This window comes from Sinocyclocheilus grahami, unplaced genomic scaffold (genome assembly GCF_001515645.1).
Source record: "Sinocyclocheilus grahami isolate Dianchi unplaced genomic scaffold, SAMN03320097.WGS_v1.1 scaffold337.1, whole genome shotgun sequence".
NCBI lineage: Eukaryota > Metazoa > Chordata > Actinopteri > Cypriniformes > Cyprinidae > Sinocyclocheilus > Sinocyclocheilus grahami.
In genome coordinates, this window is record NW_015505516.1 from 1,221,698 (window position 1) to 1,241,099 (window position 19,402).

At 38.3% G+C, this 19,402-nt stretch overlaps 1 long non-coding RNA gene across 1 annotated transcript; it reads left to right on the forward strand.

Annotated features, from left to right (window-relative positions):
- Window positions 1-6,746: 6,746 nt before the first annotated feature.
- On the forward strand, window positions 6,747-15,958 carry LOC107602893 (uncharacterized). Its single transcript, XR_001611078.1, has 3 exons — window positions 6,747-6,759; window positions 7,306-7,311; window positions 15,886-15,958. It is a non-coding gene; the product is annotated as an uncharacterized lncRNA (long non-coding RNA).
- Window positions 15,959-19,402: the final 3,444 nt, after the last annotated feature.

Sequence of the window (19,402 nt, forward strand, 5' to 3'; positions counted from 1 at the left end):
ACCCCTTGATTGGGATGAACTCATGCCAATCTGTCATAATCTCACAGACTGATTTATGACTGCTTTCACATGCCCTCGTACATTTATAGTTATAAGCGTATTAAGGTCCTTCCAGATAATCATCATCAAACAACAGCAACGAACACTTAGATCTGATTTGTGATTGTTCAGTCCTTCTTTTAGAAAATATATATATATATATATATATATATATATATATTTTTTTTTATACAATTTTTTAGGCAGGTTAGAGAGGGAAGCGTGATTAAATGTCAGATATTTTTGAAAGTCAGACTTGATTCAGTGACTAAAATATTTCAAGCCACTAAAAATTAACATTTTAATAAATTGACAATTTAATGGATAATTTTAAGTCAAATTAAAGTGCTGCCAAAGTGACAACCTGGTGTAATGAGTTCAGAAACAATGATTTTAATTACTGATGAAAAAAATCAAGCTGAAACTCTAAAAATGTATGTAGGAAGTTATGACACTTTAAATGGATGTATACAAAGATTTTTTTTTTGTCATAATGATGGAAACATTTTACAGTGTATTTCCCCTACGTTTAATTTTTATAACATTTATCGGGGAAAAAAACTATCATTTGCATGAACTCATTACTCATCAAGTAACTCATTTAAGATTTAAATCCAAACATTATAATTCCCAATTCCTCAAATGGTCACAAATGACTGTCCCATGGGCTATTGTTTTTCATGTAATGATGTTTTTTTAAGTTCCTTTGTAAAGAAAGAAAACCAAATAGTAGGTAACATTAATGACACATTTAGTGTAAACTGGTCATAAAATAATTATTACATAAATAATTGATTTATTATGTTCCTTGAAGACTATGAAGACTTTTTTTAAAACCAAATTCACATTTCTGGTTTGGTGTTGATAATGGGATGCTTGAGCTTTACAGATAGGGTTTTGGGGATACATAATGCAAAAATGGATTGGAAACACTGATTTAAAAGCATAATCAGATAAGCATAATCAGAACCAAGCAGGAACCAGCATAAATGCTATCCCAAACTATCCATATTACTTACCTTTTTCTATATTTTGCCACCTATTCTTCTCTTCCCCAATAGTCTGTCCCATTTTCCCTGATTTATATGTTCCATAGTTTTTCCACTGGCTATACATTACTTTCTAATCAACGTGCATCTACTCCCTGAACTTACTTTGCAGTGAACAATGTCAACATTGCACTGATAGCTTGTTATCCACACTCTTCCTCAGCCCTGATGACCGTCCTTAAAAGCTGCCAATTCCCCCATTAAATTTATGTCGCTTGGCCGTCCAAACTTTCCCCGATGTACCAGCCAGGGTTTTAATGGCATCGTTCCCCTGCGCAGCTCATGACTTGGATAATGGGTCGGTATTCAGGATCACACACAAAGATCAGTTTTATGGGATCACCCAGACAATGTTGTCGGATTCGCTCCTTTTAAAACAGCATCCCATTAGTTCAGGTTGTTATTTTTGGAGCGGAAAAGATGACGGTGCTCATAGTTGAAAATGATCAGTTGAGCTCTTCTTGATTGCGTGTTTTGAAAAAGGATCAAAATACTTTTATGAGCCAATCTTGCATTGTGTCACTCAGTCTTTAAAAGGTTTGTTCAGCAGATGTTTTTGCTTTATTCTAATGAGAAGAGAAATTAGGTCAGCAGATGCATTTAGTTCTGACCTTTCCAAGCCCATCATGACTCCTTTTTCATGAGACTAATATATAGAGATCCTCCTGTGAAGACATTTGCGAAATAGATGTCTGACTTCCTCAGGTTTGGATCCAGATTGAGAAAACATTTGTTTCTTGTTAAAAACAACTGGCGTGCTACAACTTGTAAAGCATCTTCGTTTATAAACGAGTTCAAAAGTGAGAGAATTAGCACATGGCGAATTTGTGTTTGAATGCTTAGTGAACTGTGAATGCAACAGTAAAATGGATCATAGCCTGCTGTAGGCTGCACAGATGTCAATTGTGAAGGATAATATGGACCCTATTGCATATTCAGTGTTTAATAGCCCATGATAGACCAACATGAGGTTTTTCAAGCACAAATACAGACTAGTGTCATTCAGGAGATGCTCTCACGAAGGAAACATCTGACATAAAGGTTTCGGATTAGTGGAACGTGGAATCAGTTAAACTCTAAACACTTAAATAAATACGGCAGAACAGACAGCAACAACATCTGCTAGGTAAATCCAGTAAAACAATAAGCATTTGCAGATCGACTATGCCTGTGAAAAGTTAATTTCAGAAATGAGCTGTTTCTCTATAATTAGTCAGACATCATAGCGCCTGCCTCCGTTTGGAGGCGTTTCACTGTTGTAATGCTCTGAGGTTGGGTGCTACGGCTGAAAATGGAAGGGCTGTTAAACTCTGATTTCCCCGAGGTGCGTTTGAGACGTCTGTGAGTGCTGAACACATTGCGTTGTTGTGGCCCACAGTTCTTTTCTGATTAATAGGATATAATCTGAAGCCTAAACTAACCACATGCTTCATGGTGTTTGACCAACAGTCAACTCAAGTGTTCTCATCAGATTACATACACAACCTCTCAGTAGTGTAGTCTTTCCTCGAAATGCTTCACCTTGTCACGGACAAAGTTTGTAGACAGCGTGATGAAAATAAAAATGTTTATCAGCCTCATCAGTCAATATGACAAAAAACACTAAGGCAGACATCTTCACACAGACAGAAGACAGATTTTTGGCATTTCTACAAACCCCATCCAAACGACATCCATATGTGGTTTTAAAATGTGAATTTCTTGGAATGCATTTCGGTCTGATTGGATTTCAAGTCATTTTTTCTGCACTCTAAAAATGCTGGGTCAAAAACAACCCAATTTGGGTCATTTTGGCAACTCAGCGCTGGGTCAAAAAGGAACAAATCTAGCGCTGGGTTGTTTTGACCCAACTGGGTTGGATTAAATGTTTGACCCAACATATTAGGCTTTATTTAACTCAATTATTGTTTAAAAATTACTATACTGCTGGTTTCAGATGAACTCAATATTGGTTGGAAATTAAATGTACACACATAATCACTACAGTAACAATGCCAGCAACAGTAATAATCAAAAGGTGAACATTTATTAAGCAAAAACACCCAAAAATGGAAAAAAATATAGACAAACATAAATCCGTATATGTGTATGAGGAAAAGTGCAGAAAAGAATGGAAACCCAATAATTATACCGCTTATACAGTTAAACAAAACTGCTTTTGAATCGTTTAATATTGAGTCTTTAAAAAAATTGACCAGTTATTTTATTCACATTTTTTCCTGCCAACGAATACACTACTAACAGTATGGCCAAACCATCAGGCTGAGTGTCTCCAAGAAACACAGACTGAAAGCCTGTAATAAACACTGAAGGTCAGGAATAAACTGTGTATTATAGTGAATTGACAGGATTGTACCCTCTGTGTTTAAAGCGATTTTTCCTCTCAAGTGCCATTCTGTTATCCAACCGTCTCAACTCAGCTTTTAGGTTGAAAAAGTAACCTAGCATTTTTTTAGAGTGTGATAAATCAATTGTAACATCATAAAAATGCAGTATTGTCTCAAGATTTGTATGAATACTTTCTCTCATTATGTTTATACGCATGAATATATAAAATGCCACTCATGTTCTTCAGGAGTTCATAATGAGAGCAAGATATTTTCTGGACTCTTACATGATTCCTAAAGCAACTTGTTTAGATACACCGGGTATGAACTAAAGTATCTGTACAAAGGGATCAAATTTCATCAATGACACAATTACAGTCAGTCTAAAAGACTGGATTTGAAAACAAATCAGATTTATGTGCAGAGTGCACAGGTCAAGCCTAAAGGTCCTTTTAAACCTATTTTTAGATGATGTATTAAAACATTCATCTCTTTTGCAGGCAGCTTAAAACAGCCTTGAAACCAGGCTTAAGCAGCATCTGTTATTAAGGTAGTGTACAGATTTTACTCAGAAAGCTTCATGATCTATTACAGGCTCATGCAAGCTGATGACAGATTGTGCTTTCTAAAACAAATAGCAAACCTATGCTCATTACGTCAAATAATTTGAGAATTAATTAAAATTATGTTCTCCAAAGAGCAAATCAACAAGAAGTGTAAATAAATACAGAAGGTACCATTTATAATGCAACAATTCAGATACCGTTATCTTAATTTATTCTTTTGCAATCTGTTTAGTAGACTCGTGTTTTCCTTGTGAATATATCTTAAATAATTTGTACAGAGCAACACTGGTGAAGAGACCCATCATGTCGTGGTCAACACCTCTCACCGATTCCTGCTGTTCACCCGTGTTCTGTCTCTGTCAGCTACACATGGTGGTTTGTTTTGATCCTGTCATCGTCTGCTGCACGTGGGTGAGCAATCAGCGCTAACTCGCAGTGCTGTGCGCTCCATCAGCCCCGCACCTGTTACTCGTTTCCCCTTCCTTATTTATTCCCATTTTTGTCATCTCTCTGTGTCGGTATGTCATTTTGTGTTACGTTTGCTCTTACCTTGCTTGTTGGAGGTATCCTCTCTTCTAATAATTTTTGCACTGTGTCCAGGATCCTCAGGCTAGGATGAACTAATCCACTGGATTGCGTGTCCGGATTGGGAGTGCTAGACTGAACTCCTTTCAGTCATCCTCCCAGCCATCTGTCCAGTTGGTGTGGGCACTGGGAGCCCTGAATTCTCCCTATTCTCCTTTTTCCCTGAACTTTGTGCTTTCAGTTTTTTTTATGTTATCATCCAAAGTTTTAAATTAACTTCATTCCTCTGTTTGGCACAGCACTTGAGTCCTCCTGTTTTTTATACACAGCGTTCAGACAGAACATACCGACCAGTCATGTACTCAGCTGGAGACCTTGAGGTCTGCCACGCTCTCGCTTAGCAGGGGATCCTTCTAGGACGCCAACAGGAGGATATGGAGGAGGCATCTACTCCGCGCAGATCCGAACCTCACCTAAATCCACCAGCTCCTTATTCTAGTGAGCCCATATCATGCCGTTCATTCTTGTCACAGTGCTCCCTGACTTTCTCATTACAACCTTCCTGTTTCCCCACTGACTAATCCAAGGTAGCGTTTGTTATAATGCACCTGGCCGGAATCGTGAGAGTGTGGGGCACGGCGATGTGGGACAAGAAGCATGAGTGCTGCAGTTCCTACACTAAATTCTCCCAGGAGCTACGGAAGGTCTTTGAGCGATCAGCTCAGGGAAATGAGGCAGCATGAGCACTCTCGCTACTGTGACAGGGAACCAGATCTTGTCGGATTACGCCATCGAGTTCCGCACGCTTGCCGCATTTTGCGGCTGGAACAGCATGGCATTGTGGGACCACTTCCTCCCTGGACTGCCTGAGTACATCAAGGATGAGATCTACTCCCTGGAGCTGCCTCCCTCACTCGATGGGTTGGTCGAACTCGACACTCGGGTGAATTCTCGCTTGGCGCTCAGGTCGCAACACCACAGCATGGAAATCAGGCACGGGAGCTTTGATCTGCCACCCGGTGCTAGAGGTGTCATGTCACCACGGTTTGGTTTCTCTGAAGAGGAACCCATGCAGATCGGCCGTGCTCATCTCACAGCCCGGGAACGGTGGCATCGGATCACCCATCGGTTGTGTCTCTATTGCGGGGAGGCGGGGCATATGGTTACAGCCTGCCCCCACAAGAGGCAACCTCTCTCTGGAGAAAGGTCGCGCACGGTAAGCGTGAGTGCTGCTCTAGTGCCCTCTGGTGGCCGGACTACTCTCCCAGCTGTCCATTTTGTTTGTGTCAATGTTTGGTGTCTGTGTCATCCCCTGTCATATCTGTCTCTGTGTTACCGAGGGAGCCTGTAGACCTGGCGAATGTTCCGGTGACTTACCATGACTTGAGAGCGGTATTCAGTGAGTCCCAAGCTTCATCTCTCCCTCCGCATCGTCCGCATGATTGTGCGATAGATTTATTACCTGGCACTTCTCCACCTAAAGGGCACCTTTTTTCATCTTTACGAAGTTAGACCTAAGCAACACTTACCACTTTGTTCGGATTAGGAAGGGGGATGAATGGAAGACTGCCTTTAACACTCCTACAGGTCACTTTGAGAATTTGGTTATGCCCTTTGGACTTTCTAACTCCCCCGCGGTCTTCCAGACACTCGTTAATGACGTGCTCAGAGACGTGCTCAACCAGTTCGTGTTTGTATACCTCGAAGATATCCTGATCTTCTCCAGAACAAGCGTGATCACGTCCAGCACGTCAGGCTAGTGTTACAGCAGCTTATTCGCCAAGCTTTCGAATGCACCCTGCCAAAGTAGAAGCGGTTGCTAATTGGCCCACCCCAGACAGTCGAAAAGCGGTTCAACGATTTCTAGGGTTTGCCAATTTTTACAAGCAGTTCTATCGAGGGTTTAGTCAAATCGCCCTGCCTCTGACTAATCTCACCTCCACACGATGGCGATTCTGTTGGTCTGAACAGGCTCAGGAAGCCTTCGAAAAACTTAAAGGCCGCTTTACTTCGGCCCCCATTTTAAATTACCCGTACCCATCTCGCCAATTTGTAGTGGAGGTGGAGGTGGCAACTTCAGTGGTGGGAGTTGGGGCTATTTTGTCGCAAAGATCACCTTCTGACGACAAGATACACCCATGCACCTTTTTCTCTCATTGTCTTACCCCCTCGGAATGGAACTATGATATTGGGAATAAGGAGTTACTGGCTGTCAAGTTGGCTTTGGAGGAGTGGCATTACTGGCTGGAAGGTGTGGGGGTTCCTTTCTGGTTTGAACCGACCACAAAAATCTTGAGTCCGTACTTAAACATCCGTTCTGCCAAAATAATAAATTCTCGACAGGCCCGCGGGGCTCTATTTTTCGGGCGTTTTAACTTCAACATTTCCTATCGCCCGGGGAGTAAGAATGGTAAACCTGATGCGCTCTCGTGGATCTTCGAAGCTGAGACTGAATCCTCTTCTCCAGTGCCCATCGTGCCACCCAACCGGGTGGTTGCGACGGTCAACTGGGAGGTGGAGTCCAGGGTCCGCGAGGCATTAGATGGCGTCACTATCCCCGCGAGGGTCTGTTATTTGTTAGTTAGTTCTAACCAGCATCCTTCAGTAGGGCCATTCTTCTGGACTAGCTTGCCACCCAGGAGCAGCTCAGACACATGCGCTGATTAAGCAGCTGTTCTGGTGGCTGTCGGTAGCGCGAGACGCTCGGGAGTTCGTATTGGCCTGCCCAGTGTGTGCAGAGGGTAAGAGCTCTAATAGGCCCCCAGTAGGGCTTTTCCGACCGCTGCCTATCCCTTCGAGACCCTGGTCCCACATTGTCATGGACTTTTTTCACAAGCCTACCTCGTCTAGTGGCAATACCGTGATTCTCACTGTGGTAGACAGGTTCTCGAAGGTAGTTCATTTTATTCCCCTTCCCAAACTACCTTCAGCGAGGGAGACAGCGGTCATTGTCTTTGATCACGTATTCCACATTCATGGCCTCACAGTGGACATGGTTTCTGACAGTGGTCCCCAATTTACATCTAGATTTTGGACAGAATTCTATCAATTACTAGGGGCGACAGCAAGCCTATCCTCTGGTTACCATCCACAGGCTAACGTTCAGTCCGAGCGGGCCAATCTGGACTTAGAGAGGGTCCTGCATTGCATGGCGTCAGCAGAACCATTGACTTGGAGTTCCAAATTAGCCATGGTCGAGTACACACATAACTTCCTCCCGTTCTTGTCGTCTACGGGATTGTCACCATTCCAGTGCTGTTTAGCCTACCAGCCCCCTTTATTTCTCACAAGAATCCGATGCCATTGTTCCATCCGTGCATGTGTTTATTTGAAGATGCCTCCAGACATGGAGGATCGCCAGACAAGCCCTTATCCGGACAGGCGAGAGGAACAAGACGTCGGCGGATCGTCAGCTCTCTAAGCCCCCACTTTACGTATGCGGTCAGAAGGTTTGGTTGTCTACCCAAGAAATCCCTCTCAAGCTGCCCGCACGTAAACTGGGACCTAAATTAATTGGACCCTATGTCATGACTAAAGTGCTTAATCCGGTGACGGTTCGACTCAAACTTCCTCCCATACTTTAAAGAATTCACCCGGTATTTCATTTATCTAGAATCAAGCCCGTTATTCACTCCCCCCTCCAACCCCAGACCTCGGCCCCTCCGCCTCCCAGACTCATCGAAGGGTTGCCCGCCTGCACTGTACGATGGCTCCTAGATGTGAGGTGAGGGGTAGGTGTCACCAATATCTGGTAGACTGGGAGGGTTATGGTCCGGAGGAGAGATCCTGGATTCCGGCTCGTGACATACTGGATCACGCTCTCATAGACCAATTCCATCGGCGTCATGGTGACATGGAGGCATGCCTGAGGGGAGGGATTCTGTCATGGTCGGCACCTCTCACCAACTTATTTCTGATTTTCACCCGTGTTCTGTCTCTGTAAGCTACACGTGGTGGTTTGTTTTGATCCTGTCATCGTCTGCTGCACGTGGGGGAGCAATCAGCGTTAACTCGCAGCGCTGTGCGCTCCATCAGCCCCACACCTGTTACGTAGCTGACACAGAACAGCAGACGTTGTTTACGTCCAGCTGATACTCTCCAAAAAGGCGCTACAGGGTGATGTGGAGGAGACGAATTGTTGAATAAAGTCGTTTTTTTTTTCTTTTGCGCACGAACAGTATTCTCGTAGCTTCGTAAAATTACGGTTGACCCCCTGATGTCACATGGATTATTTTACCGATCTCCTTGCTACGTCTCTGGACTTGGGAACATTTCATTTGTATTGCTGTCTATGCAGGGTCAGACAGCTCTCAGATTCCATCAAAAATATCTTAATTTGTCTTCCAAAGATGAACGAAGGTCTTATGGGTTTGAAACGACATGAGGGTGAGTAATTAATGACAGAATTTTCATTTTTGGGTGAACTATCCCTTTAATAACTTAGCAGGGACAGAACATTGAGTTAAATTTAAGTAATTCATAAACATTGTTAAGTTAAATTTATGTAAATGGTAAATGGTATACATAAAAAGAATAAAGGCCTGTACACATCAAGAATGATAACTATAATGATAACTATATTAGCATCCATACCATATTTATCTATAAATATTAGCTGTTAATGTTTTTATTGTTCATCAGATGGAAAAAAAAATTCTGGAAGTGATTCCAACAAAATCGTTCCTCTGCGTTGATGTCATTATAGCTGTGATGTGGACTTTTCTTTTGAATTTAGAATGATTTAAAAACTATATATGTATCATTACCGTTATAGTTATCATCCTTGGTGTGAACGGGCCTTAACTGACAAAAAATATATAAAAAAATAGTAGTAATAAAAGATGTTGTCTAAAGGTGTTCTGAAGTTTAAAAATAGTCTTGTGAAGCATATGAGTGTTGTTCCTGATTGCCTGGAGCTGTAAGCACCTCCAGAGGCTTCGAACTGTAGCCAGACGTCTAGAGGAATTTATTACATTTACTGAAATCCATGCACTATCTCCACCCCAGCAAATGTGGTGACACGTTTCATAGAACATTTCCTGAATGAAAGGATGGATTCTGTCACCAACTCCATAGCCATACGCCCTACATAAGTGTGTCTCCAAGTCATCTAGAGTCCTAGGAGAAAACCTTGTGTTGCAACTGGTTGTCGCTGTTGGCTAGTCACAGAAAACTCAAATACACGATAGACTGTACATCGTCATTTTTATTTTATTACCCTCCCACAGGCTTAAATTTAAAGTTTTCTACCTACAAGTTATTGCTGAACTACAAAGGATTAGTCTTCTGATTAAGAGGGAAAAAATCAACCAAACAAATGAAAATGTGTGTCCTCCCCTCCTTCTGGATTTATGCTGGTCTGCATGTCTGATATTGTTTATCTGATATTTCAGGTTAAGAAGATTATTATTATTATTATTTTTAATGAATAATAGTTATGCTATCAGCTCTGATAACATTTTATTACTTTTGTGTAATACTGTACGAATTTGAAAGGATTTTAAATTTAATCTGTGTATTGTGTAAACAAAACTAGAATAATAATTAAAAAAAATTAAGAAAACAAGAGTAAATGGAAAAGTGGAACACTACAGACTTTAGGCCACCAATGCCTTAAAACTATGTGTGCATGTTTTCATAAATGTGTAGCTGACTTAATGACTTATAATAGTCCTTAAGCACAGAATTTGAGACTTGAATGTGTGTGTGTGTGTGTGTGTGTGTGTTGACTGTCCAAAACTGAGCTTTTTTCTTTTCTTTGAGGATTGAAGCATTGAGCATTGGTTAAACATATATGTTGTGAATTTGCTTTGTTGAATCTTAAAGAGTGTCATATTCAGGCTTGTGTTCATTGTTCTGGTATAACTTATAATCTATATTAATCTGTACTATGATTGTTGTGACAGACATTTGTGTTATTGCCTTAGTAGTTGAGAGATGGTTTATCTCATTGCTCGTGCAGTTAAAAAAGCTATAGTAATAAATGAAAGCTATGATGTTCTGCAGTGCAGGTGACTATATATATGACACTCCAGAAAAATACTGCAGTATGACATATTTGCTCATATCTCAAATCTCAGAATCATTTTCTTTTCTGTATTTCCACTGCGAGTATAAATTGTGCTTGCAAACCCAAGAGACTGACACTTGTTGCTTTCAGTGTGTAAATCTGTATGTAAACCAGTGAGTTCGTCTGGGGCCGCTGATGTGTAATTTGATGTTGTACGGTAACCATATAATAAAGCTCATCAACTCTGTAGTGTCTGCTGCAAACAATACCATAATCAAAACCAACTCTCAATGCATTAAATAACTTCAAGACACATTATATAGAAGGATATAGTGCTTAGAGTTGTTGGAGCTGTTTGCAAGTTCACTAAGGTTGCAAAAGACTTTTTGTAGCTTATCAGCGATGTACTGTACCTTTGCCAAAATCGAAGATATGAATTGGAGATAAATACCATAGCGGTATATGTTTACAAGCTTTAATGGATGGGTGCAAGTGTATGTAATATTAAATAGTCATTTCCATTTTGTCATATCGGGTAAGATGTTTGTTATGTTATTTGCTTGGAGCAGCAAAACCTTTCAGAGAGGAAGAGATGCAGAAGGATATTGATTAATCTTTCAAACTAACAGCATTGCAGTACATTTATAGGTGATTACTTCCCTCCCTCTCACAGCAAATATGACCCTAAAGTACTTGAAGGTTTTGATCTCGTGTTTAAAATATCCCAAGAGATTATAGAGGAAAATGCACACTCACAACAATTTTCTGCCATCTAAGCAGTTTTGCCTCCCTAAATGTTCCGGATCAAACTTTTGATTGATGCGTTTAAAGAACAAGTGGACAGAGTATAATCCACCCATTTGAGAACAGAGAAAAATATTTTATTAACAGAATTTAACCATCTAAAGCCAAACATATGAAATAATAGTAATAATAGAAATAGAAGAGTTTGAACCTTTAGACAAATATAGTGTGTGTGTGTGTGTGTGTGTGTGCATAATGATAAAGGTATGACATAGGTATTACAAGGAAAAGGTGACTTTTCAGGACATTACCCCATGTCCCCACTTTTCAAAACGCTTATAAATCACACAGAATGGAGTGTATTGAAAATCTGAAATAGCAGAAAGTTTCCTGTGAGGGGTAGGTTTAGGGGTAGGGTTGGTGTAGGGCAATAGAATATACGGTCTGTACAGTATAAAAACCATTACACCTATAGGATGTCCCCACTCTTCACAAAAACAAACCTGTGTGTGTGTGTTTGTGTGCTTGTTTATGTGGTTTATGAAGATACAAATTTGTAAAACGGCATGGGTATGACATAGGTATTACAAATTACAGGTGATTTATGAGGACACTTTTGGTGTCCATGTAATTAAAAAGGCTTATAAATCATACAGAGTGAGTTATTTTTATTTTTTTGAAAATCTAAAAATTCACAAAGTTTCCTGTGAGGAGTAGGTTTAGGTGTAGGATGATAGAAAACACAGTTTGTATAGCATAAAAACCATTATATGGAGAGTCCCCGTAAACCATAAAAACCAACATATGTAAAGTATGTGTGTGTGTGTGTGTGTGTGTGTGCGACCCTGCCTGTGAAAATCCAGCTTTAGTCATTTATTTGTGATTTACTGTTTTCTACATAAAATCATTCTTCATAATGCAAAGAACATTCTGTGAAAATATAACCTTGATACCTTTAATGTAGACTAAGTAAGGACATGTCAAACATTAATGGTTGAAATCAAACTTTGATGCTTGTTATCTCAATTAAATTTTGAGACTTTAGCCTGGATTTCACAGACAGGGTTACATATATTAAAATTTTATTTAAATGCTTTGTTTTATAATCAAAACTGTCATTTTTATTGTTGGGGCCAAAACAGCCTGTTGTGTCATATTTGATACATTTAAAAAAAAAAATGTTGTATGGATAATAATAGTAAACCTAAGCTGCTTCAGTCCAGTAAGTGTTAAGTTCCTTGCACACCGAGTCTGACATTTTCGTATGCAGTTTCTTATTTTTTCTTAATATTTTCATATTCATCATCCTTTCCTATCAAAATGCTTGCTACATATGTGAAAACACCGAAAATTGGACCTGATCTGATTTTTTTTATGACGGATGAAGGTTTAAGAGGCAGTGTGTGAACATGATTTGCACAACGTGAGGTTGTATTTATTTGTTAATATGCAAAACTTTCGGACGAGAATTTCGGACTCAGTCTGCAAAGACCTTTAATCTTGAAATATTACTAACAAAATAAAAGTTATTCTTGCGTTGACTTCATAAAATGCATCATAGATTTCATAGTAATAAATAAATATACAAACAAACACTAAAAGGCCTTTTACTTGCTAAAAACTATGAATTACCAATCATAGGACTGAAAGCATGCAGAAGATGCACAACATGTTTTTTGGCTTTGATTATGTGTGATCAAGTTGATCAAGTTGATAATTTAGAGGCCTTAGAAATATACACAACAATTTTGACATAGTACACTCTTAAAAATAAAGGTGCTTCACGATGCCATAGAAGAACCTTTTTTGTCTAAATGGTTCCATAAAGAACCTTTAACATCTGAAGAACCTTTCTGTTTCACAAAAGGTTCTTTGTGGCGAAAGAAGGTTCTTCAGATTATAAAAAGGTAAGAAAGAGATGGTTCTTTAAAGAACCTTTGACTAAATGGTTCTTTGTGGAACCAAAAAGGGTTCTTCTATGGCATCGCTTGAAGAACCTTTTGAAGCAACTTTATTTGCACCCCCTCATTTAATGTTCAGTTCTGAGATGCCTAGCGCTTCAATAAATGAACATCTATCCAATATTTGAGTGCAATAATTAGTGTTTTTACAGTCCAGTCACATCTAATGTGTAATATTTTTTTTGTTTATGGGAAATATTTGACTATTTTAGGACATTTGTCTCAAGCAACAAGTGATATAAAACACCAATTGCAGGGCACTTGTTCCAAGGTCAGCTACATTTGTAGATTAGTCAAAACACATCACTATCTCAAATAGCTCTCATAAGAAAGAAAGAAAGAAAGAAAGAAAGAAAGAAAGAAAGAAAGAAAGAAAGAAAGACAGTCTCAAGCTTTCAAGAGAAAACAAAAACAGGAATATACACGGATATCATGATGTGTCAATCAATAAGCCTAATTAGTGTATGTAAATTAATAATAATGGATTTAATGAAATAAATACTATGAGCTCAAAAGGTTCTTTGTGGCGAAAGAAGGTTCTTCAGATTATAAAAAGGTAAGAAAGAGATGGTTCTTTAAAGAACCTTTGACTAAATGGTTCTTTGTGGAACCAAAAAGGGTTCTTCTATGGCATCGCTTGAAGAACCTTTTGAAGCAACTTTATTTGCACCCCCTCATTTAATGTTCAGTTCTGAGATGCCTAGCGCTTCAATAAATGAACATCTATCCAATATTTGAGTGCAATAATTAGTGTTTTTACAGTCCAGTCACATCTAATGTGTAATATTTTTTTTGTTTATGGGAAATATTTGACTATTTTAGGACATTTGTCTCAAGCAACAAGTGATATAAAACACCAATTGCAGGGCACTTGTTCCAAGGTCAGCTACATTTGTAGATTAGTCAAAACACATCACTATCTCAAATAGCTCTCATAAGAAAGAAAGAAAGAAAGAAAGAAAGAAAGAAAGAAAGAAAGAAAGAAAGAAAGAAAGAAAGAAAGAATGAAATTATGAAAAATCATCAGTCTCAAGCTTTCAAGAGAAAACAAAAACAGGAATATACACGGATATCATGATGTGTCAATCAATAAGCCTAATTAGTGTATGTAAATTAATAATAATGGATTTAATGAAATAAATACTATGAGCTTATGAAAAATAGAGTGAGAGAGTAAATGTTATCCACATCTTATTTGGTAGTTTGATTATATCTAAATTCAACGAAGATGAAAACTGCTTTATAACTTTTTATACCAGCCAAAGTCACATATTTTATTTTTCCCTTCAAGAGTTGTAGGAAAACATACACACGCACGCACGCACGCACGCACGCACGCACGCACGCACGCACACACACACACACACACACACACACACACACACACACACACACACACACTCATCAAGGGAGCTTGGAGATTTAATGATACTGAAGGGGATCAGATAGCATGAGTTCAAGAGAAGAAAACACATCAAACACTTGTCTTTATCAAGCTATTCTGAGTTCAGACACAGTGCCGAAAACATCACCAAAAGTAAAACTAAGAATGTGCCCTTTCCCTTTATCCCTGAACTTTTCTGGCTCAGAAGATTCACACATCAAATGAGCAGTCTGGAGCCAAAACATCACAAACATCAAAGTTTTGGAGGATGCTACCTAACCACCTGGTTAGTGACCTGAAAAGATGAAGACTGAGAGAATATGTGAAACACTGGATAGTGCATGGCGGCCTGGCATTTACGCTCCTACTTCCATCTGGACATCAGAAGATAAAAGACAGCGGTGGAGGAAATGGAAAGGCGGATTAGCACTCTCCAGATCTGACCGGAGGCCATACATTTTAAAGAGGCCATCTGCATTCACATAGGCTGTCTCTAAGTCACATCGTAAAAAAATTGTAGTCTGGAGGAAAAGGAGTCAGTCATCCGAGAGATTTTACCCTGTCCATCCATTGTTCTGATAACCGGTCTGTTCTGGTCAATAACCAGAATGAAGATGTGACCTAATTTCTGCTTGTAACAACCATGACTCAAAGACAGATAGAGTGCAGCAGTTTAGAAGTGAAACAGGATGATTAACACGATAACAGCAACTTAAATCAGGATTCCTTAGAGATTCAAGCTCTAACACCAGGAACATTAACAAGATACATTCAACATCAGATAAACACTACTCATTTCTGTTTATCTCAGTGGCAGTTGCTTGATTTTGAAACTGTCATCTGAGTGCACAGTTCTTCAGTCAGGTTTTTTTGAGACAATCAACTGAGCTGTATGTCATGTAAAAAAGAAGTACACTTAAGTGCTCTTGTAGTGTACTTTAAATCTAAAAACAATATATATGCCTTGTATATATGCAATTAACATATAGATTATCTACTTAAGTACACTTAAAGGGCTAATGTTTTATTCAGATTTAGTTTAACATCAGAAACATATATCACAATTCACAGTTCCAGAGAACTATGTACAAACAGATGCCATGAAGCTGTCCACTTGTACCAAAGGAGAGGAAGAAAAATAAAAGAAATAAAATTCATATACAGTATGCATAGCAGTAATGTCAACTTTCCAGCCTATCTAGCAACATCACAGCAATATTTGCCCAACTCCGAATAGTGTTGTCTTTTGCGCCGTTGAGCCTGGCAGTGGTACCTTCCAGCAAGGCAATGTCTCTGAAGTATGATAGCCAGGTAGAAGTTGTGGGAATGGATGGTTCTATCCATAACTTCAAAATAGTCTTTTTGGCAGCAGTACTTGCAGCTGATAAGGTCCCTTTTTGATGAGCATTTAGCTGGAGAATGGAATCGTCTAACAATAGAAAAAGCAGGGGATCTCGAGGTATATCCAAGTGCAGGAAATCCGAAAGAACAGAACATACAAATTTCCAAAAAGGAACCAACACTGGGCATTCCCAAAACATATGCAAGTAAGAACCAACTGTAGATTTATTACATAAATGACAGTAAGGATCAGATCTAGTTTTCATCTTGTATAGTATACTGGGAGTGATATAGGCCCTGTGGGTTAATGTTTCTTAACACATTTAATTGCACTTTTGAAAAGTGTTTTGATCCCATTAAAAGTTTTATATTTTAAATCATTATGCTTTAATACTCATTTGACATGTTTTGTGGTGACTAACATACTAAAGTGCATGTAAAGTACTTGATAATAATTTAGTGTATACTGTAGTGTGTTATTCAAAATTACATTTTAAATAAATATATTTTAAATGTACTCCATTGTAACTTCATCATTAAATGTTTAATTACAAATATAGTATGTTAAAACATGACAAAAGTTTCAATAGAAACTACATTAAAATATATATTTTAGTTTACCATAAATGCTTGTCATTGCATTCGGCAGTACAGTTTAACCATATTTCATCTAAACGTTTAGATAATTGCATTTAATGTCAATTTAAACTACAATACCTTGTCATTAAATTGTAATTAGCATGCAATTAAGTGCACAAAAACATTAAATTCAGTTCGAACTTAAGTATATTATTTCGGTAGAATAGTAGTTAAAACTATGCTGAAGTGTAGGCCTGCTTCTTTTTTACTCTGGAATCAGAGTAAACACTAATTTGCAGATGAATTCACAAGAACACAGTCTCAAACCTTTCAGTAGCAACTATCCTGAGCTCTAACTTCAGTGGCTGAAGATATCCAAAAAGTCCTGTTGTAAAGTGCCTCCAAAAACATCTAGCACTACTAAAACACATGCTATAATATAAAGAAATATTTGTGATTTATGTGTTGCCAACACAAACATGTATTTAATCAGAATTCACTAATTGCAGCATGGAACTAACAAGGCCATGCTAAACATGATACTGAACTTCAAAATAAAAGTTCACAAGAGAAAAAAAAACTAGGACAGATCATAATAAAACACACTGCTTTCCCCTGTGGTTGCTAGCTAAAGTCCCAGATAACACAACATGCCATCTGGCTTCATGGTGCCTCGACAGCATCTGACTAATGAAGAGAGCAGAGTGTTTCTCCCTATTAAAGACATGGAAAATAAGGCACTTGATTTTGAGAGGTAAATGAATGCTCTCAGAGCAGAGCTGAAATATAATGCAATAATAATAATCCACCAAGAACATTCTTGGCTTTTGAGATTACAGTCACATTCATCTGTGATACGGCACATCAGGAACAGATGTTCTTGCACAACACCTGATCAAATCACACCAACACGATCTTGACTACTCATACTCCTTACAAACAGCAAATAAATAGTTTGTGTGGCAACATCAAGGCCATGGGTTTTATTCCCAAGGAATGCATGAACTCATAAAATGAATACCATATTCCACTTTTTATTTTTGGATACTTTTTCATTTTGCATAACTGGATAACTACTTGTTATTTTTGGGTAACTGCTAAATGCATGCATACAAATCTCAATAAAAATGTATGCTTGTTACGTGCAACAAATCAAACAACTAAACGGAACATGGAGAGTGACGCCCGTGTATCGAGGGTCGCCCAGAGTTCCGTCCCTTGCTCCCACAAACACACAACACATTGAAATCTATTCAAAAAGAAAAAAAGAGGTTTATTTTGCCATTTTTAAGTTTCTTTCACTCCATCAAGGGAAAGACACGTAGCTCAGACTCAGTGGGTTAGTCGGCCCAAAACAACAAACAAAAAGGGTTCTCTGGCTAGTTTTAAAATGGTCTTCCCTATACAAAAGAACAAAATAAAGTTACAATTCTTACCTCCCTCCTAGCCAATAAACAGGAGAAAACGAATAGTAAAATAAAAAGTGTGCCTCCCACTATACACCACAGTCTGATTAAAAAGGGCACACTACTGATACATTTACCTGCCCATACCGCTAACAACTTACTCCTCACAAGGAGGTTAACCGGACATCATCGCACACAGCAAACTTTGTGGTAATTTGTGGTAACTAATTTATGAATTTGATATCCCCCAAATAAGTCGGCTACATTTTAAAATTGTGACTACTACTCTTACCAAAGGATGGTTGTTCAAACTTAAACATAGAATAATAATAAATATGAAAATTCACTTTAAAATGTTAATAATTAAGAAGTGATGCTGACAAGCTCATGATTGAATTAGTTCACAATTATGATCTCTGCTTCGTGTCAGTTCAGTATCAATGTATCCCACTCCACAAGACCTACTGGTAAAATATCACTAGTGCTTCACACAAATGTATGACTGTACAGTATGTGTCAGATATAAAATGTTAAATAATTATTAATTTACTTGTGAGTAATTACTGAGGGGTTAACACGTTTTTCACTTTAAAATAATGGTCCAGATCACTAGTAGTTCCTTAGGAGCACTTTAGCTTTAAAGTGAAAAATACATTAGCCTCTCACTAATTTCTCAAGCGTTACCTTGTCAGCCTGCAGGAGCTACTAGTGATCTGGACCATCATTTTAAAGTGAAAAACACCTTAACCATTAATAATTACTAAGTAATTGAATAAGTTATTTAACATATTTTATATCTGACACATACATTTGTGTGTGGCACTAGTGATATTTTACCAGACACTGTAATCTGGAATATTTGGTTTTGTACTTAACACAATATAAATGCAGTCGATGCCTTCATTAAGGATGTGAATAATTTATATTCAAGAAAAGTCCTCCCCAGCCTACTGTCACTAAAGGTATAGGTCTTTTGGAGTCGGAGACATACTGAACTGACACAAACTAGCTCATAATTGTGAACTAACTCAATCACTTCCTAATTATTAACGTTTCTAAATGAATTATTTTTATTATTATTTTATGTTTTTGTTTGAAATAAACAGAGAACATCCATCCTTTGGTAAGAGTAGTAGGCCTAGTCACAATTTCAACCTGTAGCCGACTTATTTGGGGGATATCATATTCATAAATTAGTTTCCACAAAGAACCCAATTGTTCACTTTTAAGGCGTCACTGTTGTGATTAGTAATTCATTGGTTATTCTTTATTAATTGGTCATAGTTCGCAAGTATCTCAATGAGGATACATTTTTTTAGTAATTATCAAATATCTAATAAGGAACTACCTTTGTCCTAAATTTGCTACTACTTACTGCTTAGTTAATCTTGCTTCTCTATTATTTAATAGTATTAAAGGGGTCATATGATGTGTAGGATATCAGACCGAATCAGACAATCTAAGATTTGGT